This window comes from Callorhinus ursinus, unplaced genomic scaffold, assembly GCF_003265705.2.
Source record: "Callorhinus ursinus isolate GAN/ISIS: 27379988/994484 unplaced genomic scaffold, GSC_fseal_2.0 scaffold3, whole genome shotgun sequence".
NCBI classification, from domain to species: domain Eukaryota; kingdom Metazoa; phylum Chordata; class Mammalia; order Carnivora; family Otariidae; genus Callorhinus; species Callorhinus ursinus.
In genome coordinates, this window is record NW_027397065.1 from 6,725,995 (window position 1) to 6,753,585 (window position 27,591).

Genomic DNA, 27,591 nt, shown 5'->3' on the forward strand with positions numbered 1-27,591 from the left:
TTCTTTAGGAATATAGTATTTAACAGACCAGATAAATCACAAAATTATCAAGTGCATGCAGTACATAATCATTCTTTAAGAGACTAATGGAGTTATCTAAAAAATGCAGTGACCAAGTTTACTTAGGTGCCAGAGCAATATAATGAAGATGACAGAATATCACACAAAAATAGCAGTTTGAAACCATAATATATTCCTTTTTTAAAAAATAGAATATACTTTAACTTTCTGAACCATATTCTACATGTAATAATTCAGAATGAAAATCAGATTTGGGTTTTAATTATGTTTTAAAAATACTAGATTTTTTGGTTGGCCAGATCATTTCTGGTAATTTTTTAAACCACAAACAGTTCATAATTTTAAACAGCAATTAAGTCAGTCTAAAAGAGTATGATACTTATAAATTTGTGGCTTATCCATATCATCATTGATCTGATAATTATTTTAGATGCAGTGGTCATTAAAAAAGTCAGATCTTATTACTTTCCTACTATACAACTATGTGTTAAGCATGTAGATTGAATATTATTTATGAGATCATCAGAACAAAACAATTACCTCATAATATTAGTAATTTATATTGGTTGGAGCCTTTCTCTTCTTAAGCACCAATTGTACCCCCCGCAGCCCAGAAAATTGATTTTATGGCTAATAATTTATAGCATTCTTGATCAGTGTGTGCTGTGTGTCTTTTACATTCATTAGCCCATGTTGCTTGTGAATATGGAATTTGGTTGTTAAAATGGTTTCATATGTTTACTATGTATAGTCTTTAGCTTTGAGCTCCTTACTTGCTTAAATAAATGTTTTCAATTTGTATAATACAACAATTTGTAGAGAAATGCTGTGAAGCATAGTTAAAAGAATGAGTCCTTGAAATAGAATCACTTTTTAAAAATATATCCTGACATGTGGTCTTATTTTTCCATGTTTTGTATTAATTAAAATCCTATTCTGAAAAAAATATTTTTGCCTAAACTTTTGAATTCACAAAATAAAAATACCAAATATATAAATGTACTAATTTTGGAAATCAGTGACGTAAAAACATGCTTTAGTACTGTCTTGATTGTTTATTCCAAAGATTTTTCTCCAAAGAAACTCTTTGTAAGGTAATGAGAAAATGTTGCTACTTTTAATTATTAAATATTCTGTGCAATACATGTTTTTAAAAATGTATTATAAATAAAACTAATTGCATATTCTAATCATATTCCTGTCACATGCACACATAAAAAATGTTAGCGCATGAAATGTTTGAAAAGAGCATGTACCATTTCACATTTTTATTTGATTTATTAAAAAAACATTTTATTCAGAATAGATTATGACAGAATTAGATAAAAAAGAGAGGAAATGATATTTGTGTGTTTATTTTAATAGTCTAATATCATATATGTAATTAATTCTTCATCTTTCAGATATTGGAGTTAGTAATGAAAGAGACCAACATTCAAAATATAGTCTTTCCTATAAAACTCTTTTTTTAAATGTAAAAAATTGTCAAATGGTAACAGCTCTACTTTCTACACCAGGCAAACCTACTGTTGAGTTAGTTGGCTCTGATTCCAATGGTCTCATCAGCTTTCTGAATGTAGGTTCCTCAGCAGTGCCTCTTCCAAGATAACAAAATCAACTTTTAAAGATTAAAAAATATATTTTGGCAATTGAAACTCACCAGTGCCTTTCTGCTTCTCCAGGAAGTTGTACCCTTCAGCACCTGCTGAGGGCTTTGTTGTCCAAACCCTGACAGGTAAAAAAATTCCTGTAGAATAAAGCCAGACCAGCTGGCTTTGAAGAGAAACCCCCCAGTTTGGGCTGCGTTTGTCTCTTCTCCTTTTCTATGAAGACCCAGGCTTTCCCCCCTTGATCGTCAAGCCGTAAGATGCGTGATCCCTGTGCACAAGTGTCTGGCAGGCCGAGGTGCACCTGTTCCTGTCACTCTGGGGTAAATTTAGCTGTAAAGGTATCACTGACAACCAGACCTTTGTCAGTGCTGGCAAAAGAACACAGAATTGCTTCCCTCCCCTCCCCCTGCCAAGCCCCTATGCAGTTAGTTCAAATGGAAAATATCAAATTGGAAGCCTATCCAAAAATCATTCCTAAAAAATGAGATTGCTTTCATATGGTAAAAAAGTAAGTTTCCTCATTTCACGCAGACTTTAAAATTACATTTCCAAGAATAATCTTGGAACAAGACAAGTTTTTGTTCAATTAATTGTGGCTGGAAACTTTTTAATGGAAACATAGCACACACTTACTTCATTTCAGATTATTAAATTGTGTTAAGCGTTAAAGTTAGTTGCCATTCTTTGCTGTAGCTTGTTTGTTCTTTTCGATCCAGAGAAATATTAGAAGGTTAAAACTTATCACATAGGAGGGATTAATCATGCTACCAAAATTAGACAGCATGTAGTTCTGAGAGACTGAATGTCAAAATTGTGTGCTCGTAGCCCTTGAACTATTGAGAATCTAGGACCCACTACTCTATTTAAAATGACAGTTCATGTCTGTGGAAACCCTGGATGTTTAGGAGCTGGTACAGCTAGGGTTCTCTTATTCTTTGATTAAGGTAAGGACATTTATCATTTATGTGAATTTTTTTGATTAATTTCTTTATTGACAGTTTGAGAACAATTCCTTTTGAAGGAAAATAGAGAGGCAGGCAGTGATTTGTCTGACATAAATATAGTAGTTAAGATATATAAAGTAGCCCAAGGAGTAATGTGCTTAGCCAAAGCATTCTGAGCTTCTGCTTTAATAATTATGATTTTTAAAGTGATATTACAAAGAGTTGTGCAAAGTACCTGTTCTACCATATTATTGATGTTTACAAGGTTTGGGTATGATAAGAAAAAGAAATCTGGGTCAAAATAAAAAACTGCTTTGTGAAATAAACAAAGTTCCTATTTACTTACTATGTATAAACAGCCACTCACCAAGCCTCATTTCTCCGCAGGGCACCACTTTCGGATAAAAACATAGACCTGAATGGCATCATCCAGTATCCAAGGAAACCATGTAAGTACCTCTCTCACTGCGTACTTCTCTTATTCAGAGTTTAAAAGCTAGCTGAGTACTGAATAAGTGAGTGTTTTTATTTAATAATTATACGGGAGGTACTTTTTAGGAGCTTGCTAAAAAGAAACAGGTTCTTGATTGTTATGTGCGTCATAACAAAACCCTTATGTTTTCATCATATTTCATAAAATTATGTGTTTAGTCCCAACCTCTCCATCAGTTCTCATTCTTAGGTACAAAACAGCTACTCAAAGTCATAATGAATTGAGAGTTTCAAACTTTTCCAAGACCCATTAATGTCTGAGAAACAATGTTTCAGAGGCCTTATGCCAGGAGTAGTGACCTAATTGTAATAAAAACTTTTTCAATTTTAAAAATTAAGAAAAAATTGATTGGAAAATAATATTTTGTTGGTAAACATTTATAGCAGTTTATTTGGTTTTAGACTTCCTTGGGGAGTGAGCAAGTGAGTAAAAAGGTGAAGTTATGGATGCAAAGAATCTTGAAAGCAAGTGTAATTTTTAAGATGTGAAAGTCTGTTTGCAGAAAGGCTTGGAAAGTTGGCATATTGTGTTCTTTCTTTTTTTCCCCCAAACTCATTAGTTTGTAGCTAATTTCTATAGCTAATTTTAAGGTTCTAATTAATTTTCAGAACCATGGAATCTATTGAATCTACTGTAGAAATTGTTTCCAAACAGCACACTATTCTGGACAAAGATCCACTTCACAAATATTTGGACTCTTTTATTAGGTATTTCTTTACTTGGACTTTATTATTTTTTTCTCACTTGCACTCTCTACTTTTAAAGTCAAATTATTTTTGATACTAAATATTCATTATTTTTTACTTTTTCATGGAAATACTTAAAACTATACTCATATAATTAATTATAGATGGCTTTTTTTTTTTTACCATCTGGATCAGCTATATGGTTTATCTAGTCTTTTAAATACAGACTTAACTACTGTTCATCAAGGTTTTCAGAAGTTGCATTTAAATGCATCTAGTTTAGCCCTGTTTAGAAGTTTTTCATACTTTTTTCATTTACTTTGTTACTCTTGTATTTCTGTCTTTCCATTGTAGCATGGTTCCTTGCTAAGCATAAATGGTAGAGATGATCTCACTCAGTTTCTCTGCTGAATTGGACAGACCCTTCCTATTCAGTATCTTACTTCAGGGGCATTTCACTTTCCCACATGACAGTGTGGTATTATTTATGCCTTTCCATGTTTTTGTCTTTTTTACATATGTTACAAAATTCATCTTTCTGAATTGAGAGATGAGAAGTTGTGTTAGACTAAGGAATTTGTTGGTACTTTGGAAGGGTGTAAGAGCCTCCTGTCCTGGTAGGAGGACCTGAATAGGAAGTGAGTTTTCTTACGTTAGTTAACAAACTTCACAAGTGTGGAGTTTGAGACCTTAAGTACTCCCCTCTGAATAGGAATTCCTTGCCACAAAATAAAGGTTGGGCCATTGCTGGGTAAACTTGAAAGCAGCAGGGTTAGAATAGATCTTTATAAAGAAAAATGTGAATCAAAGGGGAAGAAGACTGGCTAATGCCATAATTCCCTATCTTGAGCAGGTGGAATCTTTTGAAATTCCATTCTCCTTGTGGCGGGAGGAAAAAGAAAATCTACACTGCAATGCTTGTGGAACAGTTTTAAATGTTTACATGAGAATATAGATTTTCCAGAAAAGCGATTTAAGTTTTATTGGTTTAATTCTGCCTCCTATACTAAAGGAAAAATGACTTGGGAGAAATAAATTGATATATGCACATCCATTCATCAGGAGTGATCTCTCTAACAAAGACCATCATTACTCAATCAAACTTTCTGAGATGATGGACATAGTTCTATATCTGCATTGTCCAGTATGGTAACCATAGCCACATGTGGCTGGTGAGTATTTGAAATGTGGCTAGTTCGATGGAGAAACTGAATTTTGAATATAATTTAAATTTAATTGATTTAAATTTACATAGGCCACGTGTGACTAGTGGCTACTATATAGGTATTTTGCTTTTATCAGAAATTAAAGTCTTACAAAGAATTTCTAATCATTTGGTATTCTATAATACATTATCATTTTTTATATTTTCTTTAATATTTGAATTATAATTGCAGTGGAATTTCTTTATAACACTTTCTTAGAGATGAACGTTTTTAATGCTGTTGCTGGAAAGACATTATAACTTTGTTTTATAAGCCTGGGGTAGCAACTTTTAAAATGGACATTTTAAGCAAGACTGCATCTAAAAAGAAAAACACTCTAATGAAAGTTGTAACAATGATGATGAATATTTCGAGAAGTTCAGTTACAATTTCTGTAACACATCTTGCAGTACAAAATATAACCAACCTACAAAAATGCTCACTAGCCTTGAGTCCCCAAAGCTGATTTTGCTTCCAAAGCACACATCAGATTTTAAATCATATTTTAAAGCTCTGCTCCCAAGGCCTTTTTAGGCATTTAGTGAAAATAAACATTAGGATGCATCATGATATTTTAAGAATATTACTAGTCAGTAATATGATAGACAGAATTATTAGCTAAAATATACTGAGAATTTAAAATTTACATTGATTTTTTTTAAAGTCAGCAAATCAGCTCATTTCTTGAGTAAGAAAAGTAGGCTATAGATTATTTATAGGATACTGAACTAGAGACCATGAGGAAGTTTTTAAAATGGAAGATGTAACATTCATCTTTTTAGGAAGTCCATTTATTGTCTTTGAACATATCCTTTTGAATGGGTAGGATTCAGATAAGAGGAGAGAGGAGACTTCTTTTGGCAGAACCTTGGACAAGCTACTCACAGTGTCCTTCCTACTGCAAAAACAACTAGATTCTAGATGGAAGGTATTTCTAATGAATTATTTGAATGGGAAAAAATTTTTTGGACATCTTCCTGACCTCAAAACCAAAAAATTAAAATGTGTGTGTGAAAGGTGGAGTTGCGACAAGGAGCAAACAGTAACATTTCGTAGGAATGACAAGATTGAACTGGATGAGTTTGTATTGCAGGGATGCTGTTGGAAGGATAGCAGTCATATGCTCTGTTAAACTTCTCATAAACCTAACCTTATTAAGAGAACAGGAAGACATAACAACCACATCTGTAGACCCAGGTTTTTGGTCTCCTTTGATGTCTTTTGGTGTCTTCAATTAGGTAGTCAACCACTTGCATACTGCCAGGTCTATTTTCAGAAAGAAGGTCTATCCTTGCTAAAAAGCCAGTGTTCTGTGTGGAGAAAATATGGTCTTCCATTAAGGGATTGCTACAAATCACAGTCCTCAATGTCCTTGTAAAATATCATTTCTGATATCTACATGTCTGAGAAATAGTTTTCATCATGGCCAGTGACCTCTGAGTTTTGAATCACTGCCTCAATTTCTTATGTATTTATTGATGTATTTCTAATTTACCTATCCAAATTTTTATTATGAGAATTTGAAATATACTAAAAACTAGAGAGAATGGTATAATGAACTTTCATACACCTATTCCTACCTTCAACAACTATCATCTCATGGATAATTTTGTTTCGACATATCCCTATTTCCACTTCCCACCCCCACCCCAAATTATTTGGAAGCCAGTTCCAGACATGACATAATTTCATTCTTTAATATTTCAGCAGATATCTTTATAAGATTAGGACTTGTTTGGTTTTTGTTTAGGACTTGTTTTTTAACTGAAAAAAATGAATCACACCTAAAAAATGAACCACATATAAAAGTCAGTATTTTCTTATTGTTATCAAATATGCACAATCAATATTCAGATTTTCCCAATTGTCTCTTAAATTTTTATAATTACTTTTTGCAGTTTGAAACAGAATACAAGACCCATACATTGCAATTGGTTATTTCTCTTCTCTTTTACTCTGTAGGTTTCCCTTCTATCTATTTTTCCTTTTTGTTAAGGAAACTGGATTATTTGGGTGGTAGAGCGCTCCATAGTTTGTATTTGCTGATGCCTTCCTGTGGAGTTGTTTAATAAGCTCCTCTGCCCCATATCTTTTCTACTAATTGATAATTAAGATTAGGAACTTGACCAAATGCATTTGGAGGAGGCTGAGCAAGACTACTGGTTCTCCCTCTTTTTGTGATGTTAACAGATATTGATCATTGTTTAGATCTACTTATTCCTTAGAGTTAAGGAATACCCAGCCTTGGGAAGTTTCCTCACACATTTGCCCTGATCAGTACGCTGCTAAATTCTCAAGTGGGACCCTGCAGGTCTCAGGAGATCTTTCTCTATACAGTAGTTCTCTGCCGGGTGCTCCGTCCTGGGAACCATAGCCACCTTATCCTCCCATACTTTCAGACCTGCTTCGTCAACTCAGGGAATTTGCCACTCTTGAGTTACCATCACTGTGACTCTGCTAAGAAACCCTCAAGACTGTAAGCAGGGCAAGCAGAAGATTCATCTCCTTAGCTTCTCATTTCTTAGGGATCTTGTCGTTGCCTGATGTCCATGTCTTAAAAAAACCATTTTTTGTATTTTTTGTCATTGTTGCTATTGTTGTTGTTTTAGGAAGGAGGGTACACATAGCCCCTCTTAGTCCATTTTGGCTAGAATAGAAAGTCTCCTCAGTTGTTTCCAAAAAAGGTCAGCTGTAGCTTATTAATCCAAACACCATCTTAATATGAAACTCAATATTTAAAGCAAACTGAAAAAGGTATGTGTGTGTGTGTGTGTGTGTGTGTGTTTCCTTTGGAATACTGTAGACTTAAATCCATGAGTGCAACTTTCAGGACCTCTTTTTTGTAATTTTTTAAATTATTGATTGATTGATGTATAATTAGCATTAGTTTCAAGAGTCCAGTATAATGATTCAGCAGTCTTATACATCATTCAGTGCTCATCATGATAAGTGTACTCCTAATAACCTTTATTTATTTCACCCAACCCTCCACCTACCTCCCCTCTGGAAGCCACCAGTTTGTTCTCTGTATTTGAGTCTTGTTTTTTTTTCCTCTTTTTTTCCCTTTGTTTTGTTTCTTAAATTCAACGTACAAGTGAAATTACCTGGTATTTGCCTGACTTGTTTTACTTAGCATTATGCCCTCTAGATCCATCCATGTTGTTGCAAATGGCAAGATCTCATTCTTTTTCATGGCTGAATAATATTCCATTATATGTGTATACCACATCTTCTTTATCCATTCATCTATCAATGGACATAATTTGGGTTGCTTTCCTAATTGGGCTATTGTAAATAATGCTGCAATAAACATAAGGGTGCATATTATCTTTTTGATTAGTGTTTTCATTTTCTGTGGGTAGATACCAGTAGTGGAATTGCTGCATCATATGGTAATTCTATTTTTAATTTTTTGAGGTACCTCCATACTGTTTTCCATAGTGGCTGCGCCAACTTGCATTCCTACCAACAGTGGAAAAGGGTTCCTTTTCCTCTAAATCCTCACCAATACTTGTTGTTACTTGTGGTTTTGATTTTAGCCATTCTGACAGGTATGAGGAGATACCTCATTGTGGCTTTGATTTGCATTTCTCTGATGGTAAGAGATGCTGAGCACCTTTTCATGTGTCTTTTGGTCATTTATGTGTCTTCTTTGAAAAAAATGTCTATGCAGGTCCTCCGCCCATTTTTAAATTGGATTATTTGGGGATTTTTTGGTGTTGCATTGTAGGAGTTCTTTGTAGATTTTGAATATTAACCCCTTATCAGATATATCATTTGTAAATATCTTCTCTGATTCAGTAGGTCATCTTGTTGTTTTGTTGGTGGTTTCCTTTGCGTGCAAAGCAACTTTCAGGACCTCTTGCTGACATTTTCCCTCAATTATGTTTTTCCCACAAGATGAGTCTTATTTTATATTTTATTTAGAGGCAATTTTGTGGTTCATTCATCATTCCTTCAATGAACATTTTTGAGTACCTACTGGGTATTGTGTAAAGTATTGGAGATACAGTATTGAATCAAACAGTATTTATCCCCTTAAAAATCTTTCAATTTATTTTCCCACTGAAACTTGTACATGAATGCTCATAACATCTCTATTAGTAATAGCCCTAAACTGGAAATACCAAATGGTTAAACAGACTATGATATACCCATGGTATGGAATACTGGTTAATGGTTAAACAGACTATGATATACCCATGGTATGGAATACTACTCAGCAGTAAAGAAGAATGAACAATTGATAGGGCAACAAGTTGGCTAAACCTCAAGGAAATTATGCTGAGTGAAAAAAGTGTATCTTAAAAAGTTACATTATTGCTTATTTCCAATTATACAACATTCATAAAATAATGTAATTATAGAGTTGGAGGACAGATTAGACAGGGTAAGGGAGAGAGTAGGTGTAGACATAAAGGGTAGCACTAGGGAGTCTTGTAATAGTACAGTTAAGTGTCTTGATTGTGATAGTGGTTTCTCAAAGCTACACATGTGATAAAGTTGTATACGGCTAGACACACATACCCATACAAACACAAATAAATACATGTATACAGCTGAAATATGAATGAACTATGCATTATATCAGTATCACTTACCTGGTTTTGATATTGTAATTATGCAAGATCTTAACAGTGGGGCTAGGGATAGGGGCTAGGGAAAGGGTACACACAGATAGTATATTTCCTTGCACTTTCTTGTGAATTTTTAAGTATTTCAATTTTTTTTTTTCCTGAAAAATCTTGCAGTTTCATGAAGGATACAGGGAACCAAATAGCCAATTACAACACACTATAATAATACTCAGTTAAGGGGTGGTGATACAGAGTATATATATAGAGAGAGAGAGAGAGAGAGAGAGAGGAATGCCTTGCTCCCATTCCCAAGTCAAGAGACAATGTCTCTACTACTCCCTTGTTTCCTAAATGGTCCCAGTCAGGTCCTCTGCCTCTGTTTAAGGGGCATGTGTTAGCAGTAATGGAACTGTGGCATGCTCGTAGTTGACCCTCCCTGACCTCCAGTACCCATGGTGATATGCCCTGCTCATTGGGGCCTCAGTAAAGTACCAACCATGACAAGGCAAACATTTTATGAAAATGAGTTTGGATAAAGTAACAGGAGTCTCATGTTCTCACGACACGTTCAACTGTAAGTTCAAAGACTCATTCCAGATTTAATTACCAACGATTTTGGATTACACGGAGCTTTGGTTCTTCTCAAGCGCTATCCTGCCATCAGCACCTTAGCCAAAGCTTTACTCTGACCATTGAGAAATAGCCTTTGTATGTGAAGATGAACACATAACTGCAGTGAGCATTATGCATGTATTGTCACTTGTTATTATAACTTCCTTTAATTCACTGACAGATTGTCACATATTTTGAGTTTTCTTAAGTTACAAAAGTTTTTTTCCCTTGGAACTAAGTAGAAAATACATTATTTCTGATATGTTAGGGGACATATTTTAGTTTTGTTGGTCTTTAGTAAGAAGCACTACGAAAGTGCCTCAATATGAATTAATGCTCTTGTCACATTGTGACAACTCAGTTGTCTTAGAATTTTTACCAGGCTGTGTCTAAGTTTCACAAAACCACGAATAGGCAGGTTTAGCACATGTAAGCTGGAAATGTTTTTATTTTATTTGTTGTTGTTGTTAAAGAAATTCACCCCTCCTCTTGGTGTCAGGAAGGCCTCTTTGGGGTTGCCCTTGGACTAAGGAGGGGATCTGAGTCTGCATCTATGTGTGTTATTGGAACATTCCCTGGGCAGAAGTTGTTCGCAGAGTTTTTCATCTATCTGAGTCTCCCTGAATTAGAATCTCAAGGTGTGTGTGTATAGGCAGCTCTGGTTTGCATCATTTACCTTTATCAACATAGTAGTCAGTTTGAAATTACCTACATCTACTTTGTGAAATTCACACTTAGTTCTTTTGAACTCCTCCTTTTTTAAAAAGTTGATGCAGTGGCAGAGTCTTGGTCCATTTTTTTTTTTAATTTTGCTGAGATAGAAATATATATTTTATTTATTTATTTTTAAAAGATTTTATTTATTTGACAGAGACAGAGAGAGAGAGAGAGAGAGAGGGTACAAGCAGGGGGAGGGGCAGAGGCAGAGGGAGAAGCAGGCTTCCCGCAGAGCAGGGAGCCCGATGCGGGGCTCGATCCCAGGACCCTGGGATCATGACATGAGCCAAAGGCAGATGCTTACCCGACTGAGCCACCCAGGTGTCCCAAGATAATATATTTTAGATTGAACAGGTCATTTATTATTGATCAGATCCTGAGACTTTGCTTCATTTTTTGTTGTTGTTGTGGCCAAATGTGTACTACTTTTCATTTTAACATTTTATTAATTTTTATTTTCTGAAATAAAAACTTTTTATTTGTGTGCTGAATCCTTTAACACTTTTAAGAAAACGTACAAGTCCCTGTCAATAGTACAGTTGATTTAGAATAGTTCTTGCCTTCTGGTAATTTGTGACTGTGTGGTCCTGATTTTGTTGTATGACCATGGTCTTTTCTGTATCCTGTCCTGTCTCTGTAGATATGAGAAAGTTCATACTTATTTCTTATTTTTTTTTAAGATTTTATTTATTTATTTGACAGAGAGACAGCAAGAGAGGGAACACAAGCAGGGGGAGTGGGAGAGGGAGAAGCAGGCTTCCCGCTGAGCAGGGGGCCCGATGTGGGGCTCAATCCCAGGACCCCGGGATCATGACCTGAGCCAAAGGCAGACCCTTTAATGACTGAGCCACCCAAGCACCCCCTTTTTTTATTCATTTATTTAAAATGCATTTATTATAAGGGCTCTAAAGGTTACATAACATTCCACATATTCTATACTTTTCCTACAACCTTAAGATTGTACTGTGTTAGTCTAAATCTAAAACACTATTAAATAACATTACAAGCATTTCTTGGAGAAGAATAAGGATTAACAGGAAGCAGTGGATTTTTCATAAATTTGGCAAGCTATTTGGGAAGTGTTTTTTTTTTTTTAAAGTAGCTTAAATATCCTTGAAGCATTAATTTTGGAATAGGAGTTGTGTAGGAACCAATATTATTCCTCTACTTTATAAAGAAAGAGACACTGCCATCATCTTCCTTCCTTGCCCTGCATCTGCATGAACAAAGTTGAATTGAATGGACTGGTGCTTCCACCTGCAGCCAAGCCCATCGGTCGCAGGACCAAATCCAACAACAGTAGGAAGCATATGTAGAGCCTTTGACTTTTTCTTCCTCAGTGGGCACATCTAGTAGCTCAGCTACAACTGCTGGGCTCCATATTACTGTTAATTCTCAACTGGAATCTGTGTGGTCCACTAGATCTGGGAGGCCATGACTCTGAGCCTGGTCCCAGGGGCCTGTGTGGCCCCTAGTCACAGATATTATGTATCCTTTTGTCTCTTTACGGGACTAGGCTTCTGCCAGGTCTCCTTGGATCTTTGAGTGTTGTCTCTATGTCCTCACTCTATGCTGTGGTGTCTTGCAGCATATGATCAGCTTTGGTAATGACCACCACTGCCTGATTTCTAGGTATTCAGATATTGCTTTTTTCTCTGATACGATACCATATTACTTATAGCTGCACATATGACTTAAGCACTCATTGTGCCCTTTGAATGTTGTGCCTGTCTATCTCACTGACTCTTGGTTGGCACCATGGATGGGATCGCCTCTGTTTTTATGATCTCAAATGTGAGTACTGTTCGGCTATTGCTAAACATGCATCGTGCTTCACACCTGTAACAAGGAGAAGGGTCACCGACGTGATGAGTCTCCCCAGTGATTACACCCTAGTAAGGGGTTCATTCACTTTCTTTTTTTTTTTTTAAGATTTTATGTACTTATTTATTTGAGAGGTAGAGAAAGTGAGAGACAGAGCAGGAGCAGAGGTGGGGAGGGGCAGAAGGAGAGGGAGCAGGAGAAGCAGACCCCTCCCTGAGCAGGGAGCTCAATGCAGGGCAGGCTGATCCCAGGACCCCCAGACCATGCCCTGAACCTAAGGCAGACCTTAACCAACTGAGCCACCCCAGGTGCCCCTCATTCACTTTCTTATATGCTATTTAACTCTTAGTTCCAAAAAGCTTTTTTTGTAACTTACAGTAAGACCGTTCAAGTAAGGGGCAGAACCAAGGCAAGTAATAAAGAGGGGGTGGGGTAAAACTGAACCAGAAAACCAAGGCCCTCCCTAGGAAGCCTGCAGTGGAGTAAACTGAACTTTAGGCCCAAGTGTTCTGCCAATCAGAGAAAAAGGAAGGCATAAAAACTGATGTCACTTCCTGTTAGATCAGAGTGGCACAAAGATTCAGTTCATCTAGAGAGAAGCTCTTGGTTTCCTAGCTGTGTATTTTGGGGAGGAATTGAGTGGCTCATTATAGCAACATTTTTCTATCAGATAATCATATTAAAATACCAGTGCATGTTGCTGAATGTTATCCTTTCTTTCTAGCATGAGATACTTCAAAAAATTATTTTTCAAAATGACTTTAGACTAGTACTGCCCAATTATTTTGTAGTATCCAGAGTAAAAAGTAAAAAGGTACATGTGAAAATAGTAACAATCTATTTCCACTCAGTATATCCAAAAAAATATTGTCTCAATAGATAATCAATATAAATTTTTTTTCTATATTGATTACATTCTTTTTTTTCTTTTTAAACCAAGTCTTTGAAGTACAGTTTGTATTTTGCGCTTATAACACAACTCAGTTTGGATAAGTCACATTTTGGGGCTCCTGGGTGTCTCAGTTGGTTAGGCGACTGCCTTCATTCAGCTCACGTCATGATCCTGGAGTCCTGGGATCGAGTCCCGCATTGGGCTCCTGGCTCAGCGGGGAGCCTGCTTCTCCCTCTGGCCCTCTCCCCTCTCATGCTGTTTCTCTCTCTCTCTCTCTCTCTCTCTCTCTAATAAATAAATAAATAAAATCTTAAAAAAAAGAATGGATAAGTCACATTTTGAGTGCTCAGTAGCCACATGTGGGTGGGTGGGGTGGCAGTGGGAAGGGCAACTCTTGTTTGTTGTCATATCTTGGTGATACTTTCAGTATTGAGATTTCTCAGCTGCAGTTATCACCAGGGACCTTGAAAGGAAAATTCATCAGTGTTTTTTGTAATGGGTGGTCATTAATTTAGAAGTTACCATTTTATGTCACCGAAACAAATTTGATGAGAAGAAAAAATAACTTCAGTCATTATCAAAAAAGTGAGCAATTTACTCTGAAAACTTTTGGATGCTTCCTTTCATTTGTTTCATTACTAGTAAATGCACTTATTTATGTTGTCTTGGACATTTTCTTGATCTCTTTTTATGCCACCTGCTTCTTCACACTTCCCATGATTTCGCCAGCTTTTTCTCCTAGGGTGCAATGGGAATTAGTTTGTAATTTTTCAGAGATACGCATGACTTTCTGCTTGACGTACAGTTACTGTATGTACCAATTTCTTTGTTATCCCCTTGTTGAAAACAGATTTGTTGGCTGTCCTCCTCCCCATTAGTGCCTTGTATGGAATAAAGTGTAGCCAATAATGCTTACTGAATGAACACACATATATATATGTCTTTTCCTCTCATCTGGAAAGCAGGTGCATGCATGCTTTTGACTCCTTTGGTATATTTGTAGTTACTAGCACAGTGCAGGGTATGCGGTTGATGCTTAATAAATTCTTGCTGACTGGGTCCATGACTTATAGTTGACTTTCCTATCAAACTGTTAAATTACATCCTTGGAAAGAACATCGCTGTTTTCATTTGGAGGAAGAAATGCAAACACTTCCACTACCTTTCCTTGTTGGTTCCTAACTGACTCTGGGAAAAGGAGAGAATCAGTGAAAAGAGCACTACTACCTTTGGTTAAATACCAACAAAGTATAATATACAATTTTTGTCAGAAGAAAAAGTATGACTATTGTTACAGGTCCCAAACATTATGATGAAAGAACCTAGTTTGTGGATTTTGGAACCATTCATTCTTTCATTCAATAGACAATTAGTAAACACCTATTATGATTAAGACATTGTGTTGGACACGGGATAAAAGCCTAAGTTTTGACCCTCAAGCTGCTTACATTTTAGTTGGAAAGTCAGATCATGCCAGAGACCTCTTGAAAACATCTGTAAGTTTAAAGAAATCTAGCTACTAATGGGAAAAAGACTCAGCAAGCCTAATTTTCACTCTGTTTTTCCTCCACTGGTGTTGGTTAGTAAGTATTTTTAGAATAAATGTGTAGATAGTGGTTTGTTTTTAAAGAAGTTACATTATTTGGCATTTATTACATTTTATTTATTTTCTTGATTGATTAATTGCAGTTAAATTACCTTAGCATGCTAGAAGAGATTTTATAGATTTTGACATAGGATTAAACAGCATAAAGCATAACTAATGTGGTTTTAGTGGCATGCTATGTATTAAAGCATAAAATTTAAACACACAGTTCATTAGGAATTTTTGCAGTTGTAGTGAATTCAAAAGATTCAGATATTGGAACTCCACCTCTCTTTTAGGGAGGGGCAGGAATTTTATAATTGAAATTATTATAGAAGAGTGTCCTGACATAACTGATTGACTTTAGTGATGTGCCTTGAAAGTTCAAATTCAAGGTGTGCACTTATTTCAGTCAGCTTATTCTGAATGTTTAAATAAGAAATACTATTTCTGGGTATTCTGAATAACTCGTTGTACATTTATTCCTAATAGTGAGCGTTTGGACTAATGATGGATTACTAATGAGCATGTAAATGTACCACCTGATTACATTAATATATGATCTTCCATGACGAGGTCTGAAATGAACATTTCTAGTATGTATTTCTTTTCCCCAAATGGCACTGTGGCGTATACTGAGCAGGACTGAGACAAGGGTGTTTTTCTTAAGAGCCACTGATTTAGTCAATTATCAAAAATCACATTATAATAAATGCTGTTCTAAGAATTTTGATTAACCTTTAAATAAATGTTACTTTGGAAAAAAATCTGCCAAATGTGTTAATGATAAATTGTGAAGTGGTAGTAATTGCAAGTATGGCTTTATGGATAATATAGTTAATTGATACCACCCTCTCAAACATATATAGCACATCAAGCTGTTATGAGGCTGGGTGATAGTAATGGTGTCTACAGCATTTTTGATGCATTGAGGATGACATGAGTAAAATGGAAACTTAGAGTGCTCACCAGGGTCATTCTCTCATGCACATCTGATGCCCATGGTCAAGTAAATTTTTAATGACACATAGTCACTACACACCTTTCAGCCTTCTGGAGAGGTAAGTGTACATTGATCTGTCCTAATTAGCCTTTCAGAGTACTTCAGACATCCCTGCATGAACACTATTATTTAATAAAATGGGAGCTGTTTTTTTCACAAGCTCAGCAGTTGTTTCTTGGATGGCTATATTGTAGTTGTTGTTTTTTAACTCAAGTCTCATGTTCATTCTTGTCTTTGTCTGACAATGTAGTATTAATGTAGCTGCATAAAAAAGTAAGCAAAATCAAGGAATGGGTCTGATTATGAAGGTTCATTGCTATTATAAGAAACCCATAGAGCATACATCCATTCCTTCCTTAATGTATAGGGTGCTGACTGCATAAAATTGCTTGGAAAGACATTAAGGATATACAGGCAATTCTGTTGAGGTGTGCAGTGGGATGCTTTTATGTTTGGAAATAAAGATGGTTCTGGAATATCTGATTTGCAAAATAAAAAGTAGCCAAAGCAATTTTTTAAAAGATTATTTATTTATTTGAGAGAGCACAGAAGGAGAGGGAGAAGCAGACTCCCTGCTGTGCAGGGAGCCCGATGTGGGGCTGGAACCCAGGACCCTGGGATCATGACCTTAGCCAAAGGTAGATGCTTAACCGACTGAGCTACCCAGGCACCCCACCAAAGCAATTTTTAATTGCTCTAGATTGGAACACTTATGTAGGGACATCTACTTTTCCTTTTTTAAGAGTTTAGTTTTTATCTGAGTTTGGGGTCTATAACATCTTGAGTTTGTTCATAGATGGAGTAAATCAAGTGTTGTTTATTTAGCCAATAGGATTTGGAGGTAGGGGAATTTTTACTATGGATTCTTCTTCTGTTTGCAAAGTTACTCAGTTACAAATGGGATACAGACCAGATGGTGTTAAATCCCATTCCAAGGATGAAGTCTACAGCCAGAACTTCTTAGAAGCATGAATATCACTTGGTCACGTAGTTCACTGGTTACTGGATTTATTTGCTCTTAAGAAAATGAAAAAGAAAAAAAAAGAAAGTGAGTATGAGTGGGTTCCTGTTGATCTGTAGGGCTGGCCATTGATGACAATGTTTGGAGTTGCCTTTGTGCTCATGCAAATCAGGCATCTCTTTCTGCTGTTTCATGGCCACCAAGTTGGCTCTCAGACTCCGCAAATGCCTCCTTTACCTGCTTGCTCATAACTGAAGTTGCATAATGAGAGACTAAAATTTTTAGATTTTGCAAATATCTCTAGAAATGACAACGTTTTGTTTAAATCAGATCCATAGAACTCAGTATGAATGAGCTTACCAGCTCTTTCTGGACAACAGGATTTGAACAGGGGTGGGTAGAGAAATAGGAGGACACTGGGTAATTAGGGAGTAAAAGGACCTGCCTTGTGGGCATGAAGGGGACAAGAGGGATGAGATGAAAGGCTCTGAGTAGGGAGGCTTAGAACAGCAGAGGACCAGAGGTACTTCCTTCACAATATAGGAAAACCTCTAGAAATGGCAGGCTTTCTAAATATAATTTTAAAACAGAATTTGTTTTCGATTTTATTTAGGTATGAAATTAGTAATTTCATTGTTAGGTATTCTCCTTGAATTACCTTGTTCATTTATTCAGGAAGCATTTACTGAACAACTCCTATGGACTAAATAGTGTGTTGGAAAAAGACAGGATTCCCATCCATAATGTTTTATTATTAGTCTCTCTGCTTTTGGCTATAGGTAATAGAAAACCCAATTCCAAATGGCTTTAGTACAGGGGAAATTGGTTGGTTCACACCACTGAAAGTCCGGGGGCAGGGTGGAATTCAGGAACATTGTAGTCCAGTGATTTTGACTCTGTTTTCCTTCCATTCTTTCCCCTCTCTCTGTGGGTCAGGCTTCATCAGTGGCTAGTAGCAAGATGGCTATCAAGTGAAAGGGGCTATTTCAGAGGCTTTTTGAAGGGCAAGAAGAGCCTTCTCAGAAGCTTCAAAGAAACCTCTTCTTGGATTTTATTAGCACAAGAGACCAAGATTATACAGGCAATTAGAGGACTGGTGGATGCAGATATATGGGTTCTGTGACAGCAATGGGGGGGTATCTCCTCTAGACTGGTAGAGATGGAGGATTCAGAGAAGAATTCCTTGAAGACATTCTACCCACACTAAATCCAAGAGGATGAGAAGGAATGAGGAGCTGGGGAGGGCATGTAGGGAATGAGGGAAGTGGGTGCAAAGACAGAAGCAAGAAGGTACGCTGCACAAAATCAGCTACCTTTACTTATTCTTCAGGTCTCAACTTCACCTTATCTTCCCACAAGGTTTAACGGAGCCTTGCATGGCCTCACACTTCCTTGTATTTATCCCATCTTAACATTCACCCACTTCATTGTTATTCGTTCAACTGCCTGCTCTTCTTCCCTAGACTCTGTGAGGACAGGGTCCATGGTCTGTCTAATTGCCCCTCTGTTCCTGGCGCCTAGCAAATCATCAACAGTTGATAAATATTCATTAAATGTATGAATGAATGAGGGATTTATTATTATTTTGTTAAATGACAGCTTTTAGACCTGTTCCTTCCTACATTGATCAAAATGATAATAACTTTCATGGCCCTGATTAGACTTATTATAAATAGTCATAAAATGTAGGCAGTAAAACTGAGTCTTGATTTTGAGGAGTTTTTGATTCTCATATGATCTAACCATCTTGAATAGAATTTTCTTGAGCATAATTACATGTTTTCATACACTGTATAATCCCAAAGCAGGATGATACCTTAAAAGTCATCAATACTCTTGTTTGTTGGATGGATGAGTGTTTGTTTATTGGAAGACAGAGTCTTTGCTCATTACATCCTTCAAAAGATTAACCTCATATGTATAAAACTCCAGCATGGGTGAGTTTCTGATGTTTCTTCTACTTTTATGATTTTTGAAATTTCTTTTTTTTAAAGATGATTTATTTATTTATTTATTTGAGAGAGAGAGAGAGAGAGCTGGGGAGGGACAGAGGGAGAGGGAGAAGCAGGCTCCCTGCTGAGCAGGGAGCCTGATGTTGGCTTGATCCCAGGATGCTGGGATTATGACCTGAGCCGAAGGCAGACCCTTAACTGACTGAGCCATCCAGGCACCCTGATTTTTGAAGTTTATAATTAAATGATTAATACATGATTTTATTGAAATTAGTCAGAAATTACCTTTCTCTTTGCTCTGTTTTGTGTAATATATTAATCATAGACCCTGGGAGTTGGGAAAAGATTTTGCTAGATTCCACTACAATACATTTTCCACTGAAGTTTTAAATTAAGCCTCATATTGAAATGAATTAATGAAAAGATGTTTCTGGATAGAGTTGTGTATGGTACCTGTTGCTCATTATCATCAGTATTATAATTTGCAAATATAAAACATACCAAATATTGAAGTATGAAATATTTAACTTGAAGAAAATGAATAGAAGAACATATAATGATTTCTCCTGATGAAATCCAGTCCAAAATTCTGTTTGTGATATTAAGGGTGTTTGTGGGGCAGCAGGGATGTGTATTGGGCCTCTAAAGACCTCTAAGGCAAATCTTGTTTTCCCCAGAGTACGTCCTAAGTCCATCTTACATTGTCTTTCTGAACACTTTTTAAGTTTATATACCCTTATGAGCTTAAAATCTCTTAATTTAATGTATTCCTTTGGATGTCATCTAGACAGAATGGTTTTATTAAGGCCTTATTTTTAAGCTTATTAGGTTTCTTCAAGTTAAAAAAAACTAAAACATGGAAATCATTGTTTCACTAATTATGAGTAATTTTTATACATTTTAAACCCTACCTGTTATACATTCAGGACACTTCCCAATGAAAAACTTTTTTGAGTAGTGTGTGGAGCATCACACAGATTTATACCCTAAGATTTCTGCTTCTTAGAAGAAATTATGGGGCAAGGTAGACATGACAGTAATAATAAAAACTGCAAAAATGTTACCACTTCATTTAAAATTTAGCATCTGGTATCGTCATTAAAGATTACACTTTCCTTTAAATAAAGAAATGTCATTTCTGTAGTAAGTTTTTATTGTCATTAAGAATCAACTTTTTAAAGATAAGTTGTGATTATGCAGTTATATGTAAGAAATAGATCTTTCTAACTTTTGTTTCCCATGTAATCATCTTGCATGATAGGGAGAAGGCACATTTCTCTCATTTAAGGGAACAAAGGGGAAGTGTTGTTTGAGCCATTCCGAGGTATGGTTGTTTCAGACATCCGTGTTTTATGAGCTTGGGAAGGAGAAGGAAATAACCTTTATTGAGAAGCTTTTTGGAGCTAGAATCGCAGAACTGGAAGAAATATTTAGAAGGTGTCTGGTCCATGCCTCTTCTTCTCAGGGAAGGAGGCTTGGGCTTGTCAAGGTGAAGGGACTTGCCCTGAGCCATGCATAATTAATGAGCCTGAGAAGGGATGGGGCTCCTGCTGGCGTCTTTTGCTCCTCACACTTATGGATGTGCTTCCCACAATGTGCCTGTCTCTTGGATTCTTTAGAAACTTAACCAGGTGTGAGAAGCAAAATCCTTTTTGCATGAATTCATTAAAAAAAATACTACCCTGGTTTTTAGTTTTACAGAGTGGAGATGTATTGACTTCAGAAAACTAAGGCGTTAGGCCCCTCAAATTTGAAATTAAATCTACTCATCATTTAAAAAAACAAAACAAAACTTCTTTAGAAAACTTTTCCTAAGTTCACCAGAAGCCCAGGCTCCTCCGGGGAAGAAAGCAGGTTGAGGCTGTTCGGTGGGCTGTGCATTGTGCTGTTCTTCTCCGAGAGCTCGGGAGATTGGCATTACTCCGCAGTCGTGTCACAGCCCAAAGTCATTTAATGCCTCCTCTTGCGAGGCCAGGATTCCACGCCCAAGTGCATTTAGTAGGTCAGTACAGTAATTTTAAATGTCTTTCTTTCAATCTTTTGCCATCTTCAATTATACCTTTCCACCCTACTATTTGTGTAATTTTCTTCTGTCTGAAGTCTCTTTACTGTTGTTCTCTATTGCACAGCATGACAAATTACCCATCAAACCATATCTTTTCAGCCCAGAAATGCGCAATAACACAGAGTCATGGCATTATCGCATGTTGTGCACTTTATTTCCTCACAGTTCATTCAAGTGTGTCACTTTATTTTCCTGGCTTCCTTTTGTCATCATGGAGATTAACCATTTTATCCTTCCTAAACTTTAGAAACAATTAGAATTTCATTATAGTGGAAGGAAGCTGAGAGTGAATGCTTGCTCAGTACTATAAGGAGTATACTTTTCATATTATCGGTGGTAAAATTAAAGTCATGAATCCTGAGTCCTTTTTGATGGAGAGACTTTAGGGGTTATTATACAGCTGAGTAACCCTGGCTCTGGACAAGAGAATTATTTGAGCCTGTGGCCACCAAACACATTAATGGTTAAGAAACCATTTAGTGTGACATTGAATACCTGATTCTTCTGTTCTCCTGAGAATTACAAAGTTCCCTGGGGCCCGTGCGTTCTGTACACAAAATCTTTTTTTTTTTCCCCTCTTAACTTTGGCTAAATACCAATATTGTACAGTGTGCAATGAGATACAATAGACATTGCAAGTATGTGTTAGAAAATCAATTGGAATTGATGCTCTAATCAGCAGGGCTGCAGCTGGTATGTAGACACATCAGTGGAAATGGTGATTAAGATCGTATTCAGAAGCATTAAAAAAACCCCACAACACTTAGATCACTGTTCAGATAGATTTCTATTTTACTGGGGTAGTGATGACTTGGGTAGCCAGTGATACTTCTAGATTCTGCTAGATTAATTTATAAGATGTTTTAATAATCAGTGTATTTTATATGTTACATTTATAGTTTATTTTTGACTACATATTTATAGGATATAGGATACTGGTTGTTGGTAAACAAAAATTTCAAAGTTCTTTTGCCACAGTCAACTTGAAGCCTGCTAGATACTAAATACAAGCTGCCCCAGAGAGAGGAAAGAGTTGTGGTGACAGTTTAGCTTTAGTCCCAGAATACATTTGGTGAGGAGATGATTGAGAGGGCAAGGGGGGAGGGGGAAAAGGGAAGGTGATGAAGGGAAAGACACAGAGACAGAGACTGAGAGACAGAGACAGAGGGAGGGAGAGGATGACAATGAATGTGAAATACTCTGGAGGAGAAAAGCCAGTGAGAATCATGGGATGGCAAAGGAGGTTTTCAGAATTTAAAGAAATGGAACAATAGCTTTCTTACCCAGGCATTTCCTACCCATGAGCAAGTAATTAGCTAAAAATATTAGCTAAACAATTCTTCTGGGGAAACTTAAGGATGAAAAGAGGTTTGAACTAGAAAGGGTTGGTTGCTTTCATAAAATTCTTCATTTTCTAATCTAGATTCACTTTTCCTGTGAACACCTTTAGGCTGTATTGAAAATATAGTGATTGAAAGTTGAACCATATACATAATTTTTATAAATAGAGTGTTTTTATAAGTAGAGAATAAGCTGGGTGTTTAAAATAAATCTAGGAACAGAGGTCTTGCCTTTTTATCTCTACATTGTCTTTGACGTTTGGCAAAGGTCTAGTCTAGAAGCATCAAAGCCCAACTAGATGATGGAAGAAGGGCACCAAAACTGTGGAATGTGAATGTCTTTTAGAAATAGTGGCCATTAGAGAAAAGGCAAGCTATTGATATTATCCAAAGCTTGGGATTTCATGAAGGCAAACTGCTATTGAGAGAAAAGGCTGGTACTTTAAGCACTTGACGGTAGTTTTTTTAAACTATAAAACACATCAAGCCTTCCCCTATATGATTTTAAGTAGCAGCCATTAAAAAAAAGAAAGGGAAAGTGAGGGGATTCTGGGGAATGAAAGAGGAAATAGCAACAAAATTTAAAACTGCAGAGAACTTCCTAGTTTTCAGATTACCTTTAAATATATTTTTCCCTGTGTTCGTCACAAACTGCCTGCAGATAAAATAGAACAGGAGATATTAAAGTGTTTTTAATAGATGGAGAAAACAAGACTCAATAGCAAAGGGACTTACCTGAAGCCACATAAGCTAGTGGACAAAGCAGTGCTTGAACTGAGGTCTCTAGAACTCTGCTGTCCAGTGTGGCAACCACTAGCCAGCCACATGGGGCTACTGAGCATTTGAAATGTGCTTAGTCCTATTTGAGATGTGCTGTGAGTATAAAATACATATCAGATTTCAAAAACTTACTACAACAAAAAAGAAATATTTTACATTTGTGGACATGTTGGGTTAAATCTATTATTAAAATTAATCTGTTTCTACTTTTTAGTATGGCTGCTAGAAAATTGAAAGTCACTTACGTAGCTTGTATTTATAGCTTGCATTATATTTCTATTGCTATTCTAGGCACCTTCTCTGGTATTCTTCCAGAAAATAAAGGGAAGGAAAACAGGAGAGAGAACTGGCTATCACAGAGTTTGAAGGATTCATTCTTCAATGATAAAAGTGTCTTAATTTTATTTATCATTTCAATTGAAATCAACTCAATTAAAAAAAACCCATTGAGTATCTACTATTTATAAGGGTGGTTGTACACATTACGTTCAGCATATTTTGAGGAGAAGGGCAAAAGATCCTGACAGAGGGAGAGAATGTCTTTTCTGGAATTCTCTGAGCAGATCCACATGAGAGCAAGCATACAAAAGATTCATTAGACTTTGTCATATCTGTTCTAAAGGAACCATAACTAGTGTAGATGTGAAAAACCTGAGATTGTTTTGGCTGGGTGAGTCCGCTGGTCTCATATCCTCAAGGGCACTTTGGCAGGCGCACGGAGGGGCGGATATGTGGTCTGTCCTACGGCGCATCCAAGCGGACACCGTACACGCAGAGGAGGACCTTGGCTGAGGACAAATGAGTGAAACATATTAAAGAAGAGCTATATAAAAAACACAGCTCAGATTAGGAAAAAAGGAAATGTTGAAAAACTAATGAACCATAAGATCTCTATAATAGTCTCTTAATAGGTACATTGTTGAATAACACTGGTGTGTGCTAGGTTAGTTATAACTTGTTATATCCGATTTCATGAGCCATATGGCAGTGTACACCTAGTTCTTGAGGAAAGGACTGAACCTACTGTTGTCACTTAGAACACACCCTAGTAATTACTGCTACAGATTCCAGTCTCAGAAAATATTAATATTTTTACAATAACAGTTTTCAAAACCTGGAGTGCAACAAAGGGAAATTGAGCGATGATTGCAATTTTTCAAGGTTTGTGCGGAAGGGGGAAAATACACTTGTGTGATATTTTTAATGAAATTCCACTTTTAAAATTCTAGATCTATTTGAAATCTGTCATTTTAAAATTAATAACTGTTTTCCTTTAACGCAGTCTGTGTAAAGAAACGCAATCCACTTTTGAACAGTTCCCTGCCTTCCCAGATACATGGAAATTCACTACTGTTGCTGACAAACAAAATGCCACAAGATTTGTCATACAAATCACATTATAAGAGGTTCCAAAAACTTGACAACGTTGACAGTTGTTTTCAGCAAATGGCTGCTTTACTCTGTACTGTCAATGTTGATGTCCTTGTGCACATGTAAAAGAGCAATGTGATTAAGGCAAGCTTGTCCACGCTATATCTGAGCCAAGTTTTCCGTCTCCGCGTGGCACTGAAAGATTGCTCAGCTGTTGCAGATAAGGCAGGAATAGCTAGCAGATTTCTGCCATTTAAAAAAAAAAAACATTCTCTGGGCATGCATTTCTGTAGGAATTTACCAACATCTGCTGCTGACCTAAAGTTTTCTATAGAAGTGGCATATTTAATTTATACAAGTAATTCACAATGGTATTGGTCAAGCCTGATTTCCTTGGGAAATAATGAGTTGCGTCCACCGAGAAGAAATGGGTTGAAGTTTAATAACATGTATTTTCTCTAAATTGTCATTGGAGCTTCAGCCCTCATACTTTTTTGGCCCATCTTACATTTATTTTCTGCATGTTCTCTAAATTATATTTCGGCAGAGAAACTTTTTAGAAGGAAGAATAAAGAGCTAAGAGGTTTTGGTGATTCCACAGAAGGCCTACATTTCACACTTATCTTTTTTTTATAGGCTCTCTGAAAATGTTTGATTTTTGGGAAGCTAATTTATTCTGGGAGAATTTTGTAGTTGAATTTTAGTGTGATTTAAAATTGTCATATGTGCTATCCTCAAAAGAACATATAGGATTTAGGTATTTCCCATTGTCAGTGTAACTTGATAACCTCTCATTATTTTGATTTTGGACATCATTTGTTTACCATTTCATTTGCCACTGCTCAGTTTTGAAATATGTTCTCAGTATGTTTACATTCTTTTAATTCAGTTTCTTTTGAAATATGAAGGCTCCTCAGGTAAAAATACAAAACCTAAGTTAGTCCTGACAATTCAGACCTGTCTTGTAATGCATTTGTTATTTGATTCATCTATTCTTACTCTTGGTCACCTAGTACAGCTGCATGCTTTAACTGTCTGACTTGTCTTTGAAAATCTTAAGCCACATTCTTTGGAACAGTTGCTTCATGTTGGTTGAAATTCTCTGTGGCACTTTTTTCCATTCACAGGAGCCAACAGCCACCATAGGAGACACATAGTTTCCAAGAACTTAGGCATGGTGCATGATTCCTGAATCTCAACAATTTCTTGTAAGAATCAGAATACCACGTATAGTGTCTGAAACCTTTGTGCTCTAAATTATAATAAAAAAACATACATTTATAGTGTAAGGTTAAATTAGCATACATAATTTTTATATGTTTTCAATTCTTGAAACTAGTAAAGGCACACAATTTGAAAACCCACCAATAAAATAAAATTAACCCAGTGGCCCAAGCAAGTAATTAGCTAAAAATATTAGCAAAAAATTCTTTTAGGAAAAATTAAGGATAAAAAGAGATTTGAACTAAAAAGGGTAGTGGCTTCTGAAACAACTCTTTATTTTCTAATCTAGATCCACGTTTCCCTGTGAATACCGTTAGATTGTACTAAAAATATAACAATCGAAAGTTCAAGTTTTAAGTTCCAAATTACTGCCTTTCAGATCCAGTGAGGCATCTAAAAAATGGGTCAAGGTAACAATGCATAATTTGAAAAGTTAGCAAAAAGTTGCTAATGGAAATAAAGTAAAAACCAATATAAGTGTATAACTTTTAATTCCTGTCTTATTTCCATTGTCAATTAAACATATTAGGAAGCAGAAATCCTTGTGAAATATTTGCCACAGCTAGCGTCTTTATTTTCATGTGGCCAAGGGAGAAGAAAGGAGAAATTTCCCATAGAGTGTTTAGATCCTCTGATTAAGCAATTGATTAAAAAAATAAAAAACATGAGTGGTTTATAAAGAAAAAAAGAGTTGGAGTAAATACAGAGAAGCAAAATATGTATCAATAGAGAAGAGCATGCAGGTGGGAAAAACATGGACATGCTCTTTTTCTTCCTGCTGATTTTCATTTTCACAAGTTTTAATTTTATATACTTCCATTAGGTTTATATTGATAATGACTTTTTATACCTGGATAACAGCTCTTGTACTGGAAATAAGATAACAATGTCTTATTTAGGAGATTTAGGAAGTTCCGGTCTCAGCCTCTTATTTAATTTTGACTTTATTTTAAATTCCAGAAGTGCATCATTTGTCTGGAACCCAGATCTTCTGGCTGCCATTATCTTCCCAAAGACTTTGGTTCAATCCATTTATACTTATGTCATTGATAGACAAAAGCAAAGAGTGTGATGGAAATAAAACCATTATTTGTGTGTACAGAGTAAAAAGAAATTCCTTTTTCTTGGTAAATACTTGTAATCATGCTCTTCAGTACACATTTGAGTCACCTCCAGACACAATGGCAGGAGAGAAGTGAAGATAAGTTGTTTTTCATGGACTTCTGTGAGCTATCAGAAATATATCATGTAAGTAGCTCAAACAATTGCACTTCCCATTACCCTATCACTTCCCAAGGCCATAAAACTCCAATTTGCAAGGTGACTGGATTTTACTGGTGGATGAAGGAAGATGTGACTGTTTCTCATTTGCTTTTGAACTTTCTCATGATGCTGAGAATTTCATGAGACATAAGTGATGTCATCAATCATGTTATAAATACTTACATGAAAATTTTATTATGTTTTTCAGGGGTTGCAAGATGAAATCCCTTTTACTGAATATTTCTGGCGTTCAGGGATATTTTACTGGTAGTTTGGATTCTTTGTCATTTGGGTATGCTGCGAAAGATTAGCCAGTGTTTGGGAGTGAAGTTAGGTTTAAAATAAATGGCTGCCCTTGGACTGGAGAGGCTTTCTGTCCAGGGCCTGAGTCCTCAACAAGAGGCCCAGGGCCTCTCTGTCTTTGCAGTATTTCTGGGGAGTGGGGATATACAAAGACCTGTAAAGA

The 27,591-nt window shown here is 36.2% G+C and overlaps 1 long non-coding RNA gene across 5 annotated transcripts in view; it reads left to right on the top strand.

Annotated features, from left to right (window-relative positions):
- Positions 1-27,591, top strand: part of LOC141371660 (uncharacterized) — a 145,088-nt gene that overhangs the window by 11,926 nt on the left and 105,571 nt on the right. For all 5 annotated transcript variants that reach the window (XR_012376768.1, XR_012376767.1, XR_012376766.1 and 2 more), the window contains exon 3: positions 2,963-3,024. This is a non-coding gene — a long non-coding RNA (uncharacterized lncRNA). The remainder of the gene's footprint in view (positions 1-2,962; positions 3,025-27,591) is intronic.